The 12,253-nt window shown below is 45.6% G+C and overlaps 1 protein-coding gene across 2 annotated transcripts in view; it reads right to left on the bottom strand.

The window, feature by feature from the left end:
- LOC119859250 (inositol 1,4,5-trisphosphate receptor interacting protein) overlaps positions 1-5,308 on the bottom strand; it is a 29,608-nt gene extending 24,300 nt beyond the window's left edge. Inside the window, exon 1 of one of the 2 annotated variants that reach the window (XM_038411115.2) lies at positions 5,231-5,308. The gene's annotated coding sequence lies outside the window, so the exon portion shown is untranslated. Of the gene's footprint in view, positions 1-4,732; positions 4,992-5,230 lie in introns of those variants that run through there. The other variant, XM_038411114.2, reaches the window with a different exon arrangement.
- Between the last annotated feature and the right edge of the window lie 6,945 nt (positions 5,309-12,253).

Raw genomic sequence — 12,253 nt, 5'->3', positions numbered from 1 at the left:
CGTTATGCATGTTCAAATCCCGCAGTGCTTACTCAGCAGAGCCGGTCATGAGCAGTAGGGAGTGCAGGACAGGAAGCTATATCACTGGAAGTATTAGTAATGCTTGTATGGAGGTCACTCACCTACCTGTTGAACCAGCACCTCTTCCCCATGGACATTCCTCTCATGAGTGATGACCTTTCGGGATAGGGCACAGGAGCTACAAACAGAGGGGCTGGTTTCACAGCAGCTTAGCAAACTGGTTCTTTTATGGCAGCTGCTGTCTTGTGCTGCAGAATCTAAGCTTTCCTTTAAAACCCAAATTAGGGTCCTGATTATCAGAGCTGCTGAACATCCACCCCTGCTGTTGACTTCATTTGGAACTGAAAGTCTCAGCAGCGCTGAAAGCCAGGTTTTGAGGCCCAGATCCTCGAAGGGATTTGGGTACTTTAATCAGTAGGACTTAGGTGCATACGGGCTCGTCTTCACGTAGAGCACTACAGCGGTGCAGCAACACTGGTGTAGTTGTGCCACTGCAGCACTTAAGGGAAGTCACTCCTATGCTGACAGGACAGCTTCTCCCATTGGTGTAATTAATCCACCTCCCCGAGGGGCAAGAGCGATGTCGATGGGAGACGCTTTCTCATCCACACAGTGCTTTCTACACAGGGGGTTAGGTCCATATAACTATGTCTCTCAGGGGTGTGGATTTTTCACACTCCTGAGCGACACAGTTATACTGATACAGGTTTGTAGTGTAGACCTGGCCTAAGTATCTTTGAGGATCTGGGCCTAAGTCTCTTGTGTTTAGTTTTTCCTCTGTTACAGTTTAACTAGCATTACAAGAGGCAGCATGCCCTATTCCCTACAGTTGTGAAGAGAGCCTTCAAAATATGAACCAAAAATGTAAAACATAGGGAAGTCTGCTTGAGTGTGCAGACAGCCTGAAACAGCAGCTCAGGAACGTGCAAACTGCCCTTGTTCATTATATAAGGGGTTGTTAACTCTGAGTTCTAGTGATGGTGGATTAAAATGTCAAATTGTTAACTACTTCATTGCCACTCAAAGCGTGGAAGAAAATCCAGAGGCAGTTATATGAGGAAGATCTACCTACAGGATTCTTGCTAAAGGGGTAGAACTTGTTTTGTGAGCACACCTTGGAATAATACCACTGATTTCTTCCTTCTCCCACCTTACCCCCCAATTCAATCCCTGTTTACAAGCGTTCCAAACACTTTTACTCAAGCACATAGGTTTGATCTGGTGGCAAGAGCACAAGACTAGGATCCAGGAATCCCCAGTAGCTGATCCCAATGCCGACACTGACTCACTCTCTGACCTTGGACAAGTCATTCACTTCTCTGTGGTGCTTATAATTATATTATAATTCCCACCTGGGAATATTGTGAGGGTTAGTTAAGTGCTTTGAAGGTGAAACACACCAAGTCCCATGAGTTCAAGTTTCCATTCCTTGTTTTCATGACCTGTTTCCACTCAAGGATTGGAGAAGCTGCTCTCAAACATGGCAAGGAACAAAAGGAAAATCTGGACCAGTCATTTTTAAATCAAAGAGTTCATACCAGTGGACAGTGTTTCAATAGTAACAGCTGCAATAATGCAGTGCTTCACTGGCATCTGACATTAAAGCAGTCCCAAGATCATTCAAAACAAGCTTTGGTGGCTGGGCTGCACATACAAAGTGCTGCTACATCTGATAGATCAATGGCCCTGTGTTTACCTTCATGCTCTCAAAAAGTCAGTGCCAACAGCTGTCATGACAGAGTGGTTGAAGAAAACACTCCAGACAGTTTCTGTCTACACTACTTTTATTGCACTAGTGTAGAGATAGCACTAGCATTTTTACGGCAGGCTGTCTAACACACCTCAGAGTGAATGCAGATGGCCTAGTGGTAAGAATGCCAGTAAATACCAGAGTCCTGTTTACACTAGAACTTCCATAATTACTACCACCAGGGAAGCAACACCAGTGGAAGATTCCAGCCCCAATTCTAGTGTAGGAAAGTCCACTGGAGTCCTGACTCTCCTTGGTCACTGGTTTTACAACTCGTGACTTCCAGCGGAGCTGTTTCTGATTTGCACTGGAATGAGAGGCAAATCGGAGCCAAGCTATTTTAGGAAGAGATAAACACACATACAAGAGAAATAGTAACGTTTTTATAAAAATGCAGCCCTCGCTTGTCAACATTTACGTTAGACTCAGTTTGGCTGTGTTAGCATTAAAACCCAAGGCAGCCATGTGTCATTTTAAGCCAGAGATGAAGCTTGTGTAACATGCATTCCACATTGGTTATTTCACGAATAACATCTGTAAGCTAAGTTTCAGAGCAAAAAGAAAAGGAGTACTTGTGGCACCTTAGAGACTAACAAATTTATTTGAGCATAAGCTTTTGTGAGCTACAGCTCACTTCATCGGATGCATGCAGTAGAAAATACAGTGGGGAGATTTTATATACACAGAGAACATGAAACAATGGGTTCTCCCCTTGTCCCCCCACTGGTAATAGCTCACCTTACCTGATCACTCTCGTTACAATGTGTATGGTAACACCCATTGTTTCATGTTCTCTGTGTATATAAAATCTCCCCACTGTATTTTCTACTGTATGCAGCCGATGAAGTGAGCTGTAGCTCAAGAAAGTTTATGCTCAAATAAATTTGTTAGTCTCTAAGGTGCCACGAGTACTCCTTTTCTATCTGTAAGCTAAGGATCCCTTGTACGTTTGGTGCAGAAGAAGGGAGGCAGATGATTAGGTTTTCTATGCTGGGGCCTTGATCATGCAAAGACTTACAGGAGTGCTTCACTTTATGTACTCTGAGTCTGTCCGGGTGATGTCAGTGGGTGGGAGTACTCACATGCATGCTTAACTTTAAACACAGTGTTTAACTTTTGACCCTGTGACTCAAAGGAGAAAGGACCCCCAGGCCAGGCTACCCTGGAAACTTTTGTTGTTAGGGACTTGATTTTTTTTTTAAAAAAAAAAGAAGTTTCAGCAGTGGCAAACAAGTGTGAACAAGTCATATTGGCATAAAAGTGCTTTTGCTGGTATAGATTATTTTGCTCAGAGAACTAATAAACTGTACTGGCAAAAGTACCTTTTTGCCAGCACAAACTGTGTCTGCATAGGGGGTTTGCCATTAGAGCTATACCAGTATAGCTACACCGGAAAACCTTTTCCAGTGTGTAGGCCATTCAGGGAGTATTTGAGGATTAAGAAATGTCCAAAAACTGGTTTCAGAGTAGCAGCCGTGTTAGTCTGTATCCGCAAAAAGGTGTACTTCTGGCACCTTAGAGACTAACATTTATGAGAGCAGCCTCTCACAGTTTGTATGGTAACTTCCAACTTATCTGTATGTATATCTATATCTATCTTACTATGTGTTCCATTCTATGCATCCGCTGAAGGGAGCTCTAGCCCACGGAAAGTTTATGCTCTAATAAATTTGTTAGTCTCTAAGGTGCCACAAGTCCTCCTGTTCTTTTTGCAGAAACTGGTGTTATTTTTTAAAAGAAGAGAGTCTCAACTAAGCTAGGGTTTCTCCCCCATCTTATTCTCATTCTCTGTCCCCACCTGAGACGCAACGCACTCCTTGCTTTCAAAGGGAATGACACAATGCAGGGCATGTCAACAGATGCGGAAGGAAAATCTATGCAAACACAGGCTGGTGTTGAAAACTTCAGTTACAACGTGGGGATGTAAAAAGAAAAGGAGGACTTGTGGCACCTTAGAGACTAACACATTTATTAGAGCCTAAGCTTCCGTGAGCTACAGCTCACTTCATCGGATGCTCACGAAAGCTTACGCTCTAATAAATGTGTTGTGGCACCTTAGAGACTAACACATTTATTAGAGCCTAAGCTTCCGTGAGCTACAGCTCACTTCATCGGATGCTCACGAAAGCTTACGCTCTAATAAATGTGTTGTGGCACCTTAGAGACTAACACATTTATTAGAGCCTAAGCTTCCGTGAGCTACAGCTCACTTCATCGGATGCATTAGCTCACGAAAGCTTACGCTCTAATAAATGTGTTAGTCGCTAAGGTGCCACAAGTCCTCCTTTTCTTTTTTGCGAATACAGACCAACGGGGCTGCTACTCTGAAACGTAGGGATGTGCCAGTGATTAATGGCCCGGTAAGCGATCCTTTGATGGCCTGTTTCCCCCCACGTGAAAGAGCCGCTCAAGCTCGCGCTAGTGAACACAACCACACTGATTCTGGCGCCAGGGACGGTGCAGTTCCCAGCTTTTTGACACAGACCTGAACACCGGGGGACAGCTGCAAGCAAGCCAGCTAAGCCAACTTCCTCTCTCAAGCCCTGTCCGCCGCACACGCCCCCGAACCCCCTTTACTCTGCCGGCAGGACGCGGGCCCGGCTGCACTCCTGCAGCTTAGAATCATAGACTATCAGGGTGGGAAGGGACCCCAGAAGGTCATCTAGTCCAACCCCCTGCTCAAGGCAGGACCAAGTCCCAGTTAAATCATCCCAGCTTGGTGTCCGCAGGTCCCTTCCAGCCCGGGCGCGCCTCCCAGCTGGGAGCGCTGGGAAAGGCGGCTGTTCGCTGGCCCGTGGCCGGGCGAGCTGGAGGGCAGCAGACGCGTTAAAAGGGAAGAAGCTCGCGTCGCATCCCCCAAGATGGAGGATGAGCGGGACCCTCCCTCCGCGGCGGGCAGCGAGCCCGTGGGCCGCAGCGAGCTGAGAGAAGCGGGGAGGCGGAGGCTGGCTCTCGACTTACCGCGCCTCGTCGCCTGTGCAAAGGGGCGGCTCCCTCCCTCTGGCCCGCGCCGCGCTGGAGGCACCGGCGCTCACGGAGCCGCCCGCCGATGCGCGGCACGAAGGCGGCCCGGGGCGTCTTCCCTTCCGCGGAGCCTCATGCTCGCGGGTTGCCGGGGCGGGGCGGCTCTGCTCGCTTTCGCTCGCACTCGTTGCCCGCCCGCGTTACTCCGCGAGGCCCTTTTGCCTCCGTGCGGGAGCGAACCGCCGGGCTCCGACTTTCTGCCCCCGGGGACCTTCTTAAGCAGGACGGTCGGAAAAAGGGGGCTGGGCGAGGCGCCTCGTAAGGGCCGCTCCTCGATGCCCCTTGTGCAACCCAGGCCCGCCCCGCCGGCTCCAAGCCTTCGAGAGCCGTGCAGACCCGGGCCGCTTGCTGCCAGCGGCGCGCCACGAAATGCCGAGGGTCCCGGGCGGCGGGAAGTCGCCGGTAAGCCCTGCCTGTCGCGCAATCCGCGATTACCGGGCGAAGCAGCAGCTTGCCCGGCTTCGCGGCAACGAAGCGAGAGGCGCATCCCGCGGGCTTCTCACTTCTCGCCCCCGCGGGCCCTTCCCTGCACCCACGTGCAACGGGGCTGGCAGCCTGCCCCACGGCTTCCCCCTGCACGGGGCCTTGCAAGGAGGGGCCTTTTCCGACCACAAAGGCAGGGAGGCGCGTCTGTTTTACTTTCCCCGCGAGTGCTGTTGCAGCTGGGGCACCTACAGCAGGTTGAACAGCTGAGTACTGGAAAGAAAGTTAAAACCTGAAGATAGATAAAACAAGCTAATTAACGCTGAGCTTCCCCCCCCCCCCTTCCCCCACGGGGAAAGGCTGCACAAACATCAGCTCATTAATTCTGCACAAGCCCTCCTGAGGGAGAGAAATCGTTATTAGCCCCACAGTACAGGAGGGGCAGAAAAAGCTTAAGTGACTTGCCCATAGTCACATAGCGGAAATCAGTGGCAGAGCTGGGATTGGAATTAAGGTATTGTTGATTCCCAGCCCTGTGCTCCTTCCACAATTAAAATGCTGCTCCCCAGTTAAAGATCTAATTGACAATTAACAATTACAAGATAAAGAGCTATCACCTCCCAAATGACAGGTTTCAGAGTAGCAGCCCTGTTAGTCTGTATTCGCAAAAAGAAAAGGAGGACTTGTGGCACCTTAGAGACTAACAAATTTATTAGAGCATAAGCTTTCGTGAGCTACAGCTCACTGTGCATCCGATGAAGTGAGCTGTAGATTTGTTAGTCTCTAAGGTGCCACAAGTACTCCTTTTCTTTTCACCTCCCAAATGAAACACAGGAAACATGTAATTTTCTGGAGCTGCATAACATCTGAACTCAGTGGGACAAGCAGGATTGTTTTATTTCTGATTCTGATGGGTCAGCAGGACATTTAAAGCAGGGCTGAAATCCCATTGGGGTCAGTGCAATGTCATCTTGTCACAGCATGGTGACAATTGCATTGTAATATGGTAACCTACTGGCAAAGCATCCTGTTACCCTTTCCCTGGGGGCTTGTCTACACATAGAACTGCCTACTACTGCTCCTAGAATTGCTTTTTTCAGCTCCTGTGGTCACTATTCAGTAGTGTGGATGGTGCCAGGTTTGAAACCTGTTTATCACCCATGTGTGGTATTGCACCTAGGGTGACCAGATAGCAAGTGTGAAAAATCGGGACGGGGTGGGGGGGGGGGAATAGGAGCCCATACAAAAAAAAAAAAGGCCCAAGTATCGGGACTGTCCCTATAAAATCGGGACATCTGGTCCACCCTAATTGCACCAGAACTATGCAATGTCAAAAACGACACAATACAAATGTGATAAGACACCTTTGTCTTGAAGCCTTCTGTTTGATAAGTGTTGACCTGGGATGTTGTGTCAGTCTGTTATTTAAATTGCCTGACTTTTGTTAGATTAGGTACCCACGTTAACCTTACTGACAGGCTTTGTGTATGTGGTTGTCTGACTCTGTTGGGGCTTATTGGCAATTTGTGTGTTGTTCCTACATTCCTTTCTTATGATATGGTAATTTATGACAATTATGTATTTGTAACCACAGACATTGGAATCTCACCACTACTACTTTGCAACATTCAGCCTGTCTTAGTGTATCCTTTATTTCCCTGGGTCTTGTCAAATTGGCTTTTGTCACCTTTTGTTAAGGAGCAAGTTACTCTCTCCCCATTTCTTTCTCCTCCTAGTTTTCAGATGATTTCTCCAAATCTGTACGCACTCAGTTGATGGCTATTTTACTTGGGTCTGAGCTGACCCTTTTTTATATTTGTTTTTATACTGCCCCAGAGGGGTACAAGGCACCCTAGAGACAATTGGAAAATGACAGTTCTTCTCCGAGGAGAACATTAAAGAATGGCTATACAGGGTCAGACAAAATGTCCAATTAGCCCACTATCCTGTCTTCTGACAAAAAGAAAAGTAGTACTTGTGGCACCTTAGAGAGTGACAAATTTATTAGAGCATAAGCTTTCGTGAGCTACAGCTCGCTTATGCTCTAATAAATTTGTTAGTCTCTAAGGTGCCACAAGTACTCCTTTTCTTTTTGCGAATACAGACTAACACGGCTGCTACTCTGAAACCTGTCTTCTGACAGTGGCCAATGCCAGGTGCCCCAGAGGGAATGAGTTGCTGCTGGCAAACAGAGTCTTGGGACATCGTCCCTGCCCATCCTGCTAATCCCCATTGATGGACCCCTCCTCCATGAATTTATCTAGTTCTTTTTTGAACCCTGTTATAGTCTTGGCCTTTACAACATCCTCTGGCAAGGAGTTCCACAGGTAGACTGTGCGTTGTGTGAAGAAATACTTCCTTTTGTTTGTTTTAAACCTGCTGCCTGTTAATTTCATTTGGTGACCCCTAGTTCTTGTGTTAGGAGAAGAAGTAAATAACACTTCCTTATTTACTTTCTCCATACCAGTCAGGATTTTATAGACCTCGATCCTAGCCTCCCTTAGTTGTGTCTTTTCCAAACTGAAAAGTCCCAGTCTTATTAATCTCTCCTCATATGGAAGCTGTTCCAGCCCCCTAATCATTTTTGTTGCCTTTTTCTGTACCTTTTCCAATTCCAATACATCTTTCTTGATACAGGGCAACCAGATCTGCACACAGTATTCAAGAAGTGGGCGTACCATGGATTTATATAGAGGCAATATGATATTTTCTGTCTTATTATCTATGCCTTTCCTAATGATTCCCAACATTCTATTAGTTTTTTTGGCTGCTGCTGCACGTTGAGTGGATGTTTTCAGAGAACTATCCACAATCACCCCAAGATCTCTTTCTTGAATGGCAACAGCCATGCTTGTTATGTATAATTGGGATTATGTTTTCCAATGTGCATTATTTTGCATTTATCAACTTTGAATTTCATCTGCCATTTTGCTGCCCAGTCACTCAGTTTTGTGAGATCCCTTTGTAACTCTTCACAGCGTGCTTTGGACTTAACTATCTGGAGTAGCTTTATATCATCAGTAAATTTTGCCACCTCACTGTTTACCCCTTTTTCCAAATAATTTTTGAATATATTAAACAGTATTGGTCACAGTATAGACACCGGGGGGACACCACTATTTACCTCTCTTCATTCTGAAAACTGATGGTTTATTCCTACCCTTTGTTTCCTATCTTTTAACCAGTTACTGATCTTCCCTCGTATCCCATGACAGCTTGCTTTGTTCACGAGCCTTTGGTGAGGGACCTTGTCAAAGGCTTTCTGAAAATTTAAGTACACTGTATCCACTGCATCACCTTTGTCCGCATGCTTGTTGACCTCCTCAAAGATTTCTAGTAGATTGATTAGGCATGATTTCCCTTTACAAAAGTCATGTTGACTCTTTTCCAACAAGCTATATGTCTGATAATTCTGTTTTTTACTATAGTTTCAATCAATTTGTCCAGTACTGCTGGGATCACCTCTGAAGTCTTTTTAAAAAATTGGCGTCACATTAGCTTTCCTCCAGTCATCTGGGACAGAAGCTGATTTAAATGATAGGTTACATACCATAGTTAGTAGTTTTGCAATTTCACATTTGAGTTCCTTCAGAACTCTTGGGTGAATACCATCTGGTCCTGGTGACTTATTACTGTTAAATTTATCAATTTTTGTTCCAAAACCTCCTCTAATGACACCTCAATCTGGGACAGTTCCTCAGATTTGTCACCTAAAAAGAATGGCTCAGGATGGAGAATCTCCCCCCCACATCCTCAGCCATGAAGCTAGCTCTTCTTCAAATTCTTTTTTTGGCCTTTCTAATTATATATTTACACTTCACTTGCCAGAGTTTATGCTCCTTTCTGTTTTCCTCACTAGGATTTACCTTCCACTTTTTAAAGGATGCCTTTTTGCCTCTCACTGCTTCTTTGACTTTGTTTAGCCACACTGGCACATTTTTGGTCCTCTTACTATGTTTTTTAATTTGGGGAACTTAAAACATCCTTCACCAGTACTAAAATCAAATATTGCAACAAATCATTGCTCACTTAGGGATCTATAGTTGTCACCATGCTGCACACAGGGGCCACTGGGAACTTCAGGCTGAGGGAGCTGGGATTGTTTAGTCTGCAGAAGAGAAGAATGAGGGGGGATTTGATAGCTGCTTTCAACTACCTGAAAGGGGGTTTCAAAGAGGATGGCTCTAGACTGTTCTCAATGGTAGCAGATGACAGAACGAGGAGTAATGGTCTCAAGTTGCAATGGGGGAGGTTTAGATTGGATATTAGGAAAAACTTTTTCACTAAGAGGGTGGTGAAACACTGGAATGCGTTACCTAGGGAGGTGGTAGAATCTCCTTCCTTAGAGGTTTTTAAGGTCAGGCTTGACAAAGCCCTAGCTGGGATGATTTAACTGGGACTTGGTCCTGCTTTGAGCAGGGGGTTGGACTAGATGACCTTCTGGGGTCCCTTCCAACCCTGATATTCTATGATTCTATGATTCTATGATTCATGGCAACAGCAGAGATAGGACCCAGATCGTCCTGCTTCACAAACACTGGTATCTATCACCTATCATTAGCTGTCAGTAGCATGGAGCCTATGACAAGCCGTTGATCAGTTCTGATTCTATTCAGTACAGAGCTGTGGAGGACATGGAGATTTTATGTCCCCTCCCCCCCACAAAAAGAATCAATACAAGTTAACAGTAATTATGAATTAAAGGCATCTGCAAAATTCTGTTAAGAATAGAATCATATTAACCTAACAACATATTAGCTCTCCAACTTTTTCAGAGCAAGACCAACAATGCAGTAGATTATCTCCTGGACCCATCTTCCATCCCATTCATGATCCTCCATCTCAGCCAGTTTTCTAGGGGAAAGTCATATTTGGAAAGTATTAATTTATTTGGATCTGTCTTTTTATGCAATTTACAAGCTCGAAACAAGGAGAAGAGCCAGTAATGTGTCCACTAAGCTGTAGTCCGTGGCCATGATTTAAGATCATTTAGTAAGATATTAATTTTAATTTCCCAAAGGACCAAATTCCGCCACCCTTAGTCGTGATGGTAGTACCTTAGTCTGTGAGCAGCCCTGCTGAAGTCAGTAGGACTGCAGCACCTAGCACAATGGGGTCCTAGTGCATGACTGGAGTGCTTAGATGCTACTGCAATAATTACAAGTAATAATAATTGAGTCAGGGTAGCAGAATCTTTCCCAGGATTGGAATGTGAGACAGGTTTCCCATTTGCTTTCAGTCACCTTAGAAGGTGGAGGGATTCCTTTTGATGATTCCCGCCATTGCTTCTAATCCTTTGTAAAATTAACATTGCACTATGTTTCTGTAAGCAATTCAAAACAAAACAAACAACAAAGGCACATATAAATAATTACACAGGCTTTGAAAACAGAAATTAGGGACACAATAGGGAAGTCAAATGTCAGGCCATGTGTCAGTGGAATAGATCCTGGGATAGCACCCTAGCTATCTGACTCACAAAGAGAATGAAACATATGGTTGCCTTTCTGGTGCACAAACAGGGATTCAGATTAACAACAAAGAAAGCAGGAGCGATAATCCTGCTAGATCCAGGCCTCGCTGAATCCTGAATGCTACAGTGCATCTGGCTGTGAAAGGATAGAATAGGGGGCAGCAGGATGGCATTTTCCCAGAAACAACCCAGAGTGACCTGAAAGCGCACGTAAAATATCCTATGCCTTTGCCCCTATGTATGTGTGACCCCCCAAAGCATCCTGCATCACCCACTTACCTCTAGCATCACAATCCCTTTTGTTGCATCCCTCACTATTCCTCTGGAGTCCCAATGCTCTCACTCAGCAATGAGTTGTTCAGAGGACAGCCACGCAAGAAGAAGGGGGGAATGAAGGGGGGAGTTCCATCAACCAGTGAATCCGTCACAGCTACAGGCCAGTGTCCATTAAACCTGCAGAGAGACGGTCACCTTCTGGCTTCAAACTGGCCATACGGTGTCCTCATCTTCCCCCTCACACCTGACCTTCTAATCATCTTAGAACTTTGCAGTTATATGGCCTTTCTGGGGTGTTAAAAGAGGAGGGTTATTTTATAGGGCCCCCCAGGGGACTCAAGTGTCAAGCAGTGAAACATGTCAGGCTAACTTACAGCTACCAAAGGGTTTGGTGGGAGTGAGTTAGAGGCAAAGGAGTAAATTATGCATGGAAGTCAGAGCCTATGGCAATGGCTCCTGCTGCTGGTAGAGAAGGGTTGCTATGGGGAGAAGTGGGGGGGAAATTATTCTCATTGGTCAGAGCCTGGTAAAACTAGAAATAATCTTAGATACCCCCAAATGTTCTTGAACTGGGAGACCAACCAGGGAACAAAAGCAGTGACAGGAGGACCTAGGGGGAATCTAAATGGGCGGCTTGGTGGGCAGGTAATGGAGGGAGCGAAGCAAGATACTGGAATACACCAAAAAATAAAGTAAAGCAGGTGTCTGCATGTTAACATGAGATTTCCCTCACAGCAATCTGGTGAGTGGCCAATAAGGGGGCGCCTGATCGGATTTGTGACAAAGGGTTTTGAAGATCTGGCCCTAGGTACAAACGGAACAAAGGAATGGAAATCTCAGAGGCCAGCTCTGCTACAGGGACAAAGTCAAGGATGTTTTGTTGCTCCACTGGCAGAATCTTACAGTCCATTGGGGGGATGCTAATAAATGATAGGTTTGGTGTCAAGATTGTAGATTTAACTTTAGGACATGATTTTCATAGTTATTTAAAAGGATTTTAAAAAAACCAAACAAAGTAGGTCATTGTTTACGTAGCTTAGAATAGCACTTAGCACCCTTAACTCTTAGCTACTAGCTAACCAAAACCTTTATTGGGGAATTTTTATTATAAGAGGGATACCGACTGGCTGACCTACTAAGTAGTTTAGGATTTGACTGTATGAAAATGGTAATGGGATATTGTACCTCTTCTCACCTCTAGGTTACTGGCTCAATTCCAGTCCAAGACAAAAGTGATCAAAGGTTGTTACCATTTGATATCTGTTCTGTGTCTTGTGTGCAAGTGA

This window comes from Dermochelys coriacea, chromosome 7 (genome assembly GCF_009764565.3).
Source record: "Dermochelys coriacea isolate rDerCor1 chromosome 7, rDerCor1.pri.v4, whole genome shotgun sequence".
Taxonomy (NCBI): domain Eukaryota; kingdom Metazoa; phylum Chordata; order Testudines; family Dermochelyidae; genus Dermochelys; species Dermochelys coriacea.
The sequence above is the reverse complement of the archived record's forward strand: the minus strand, read 5'-3'. Positions and strand labels throughout refer to the sequence as shown.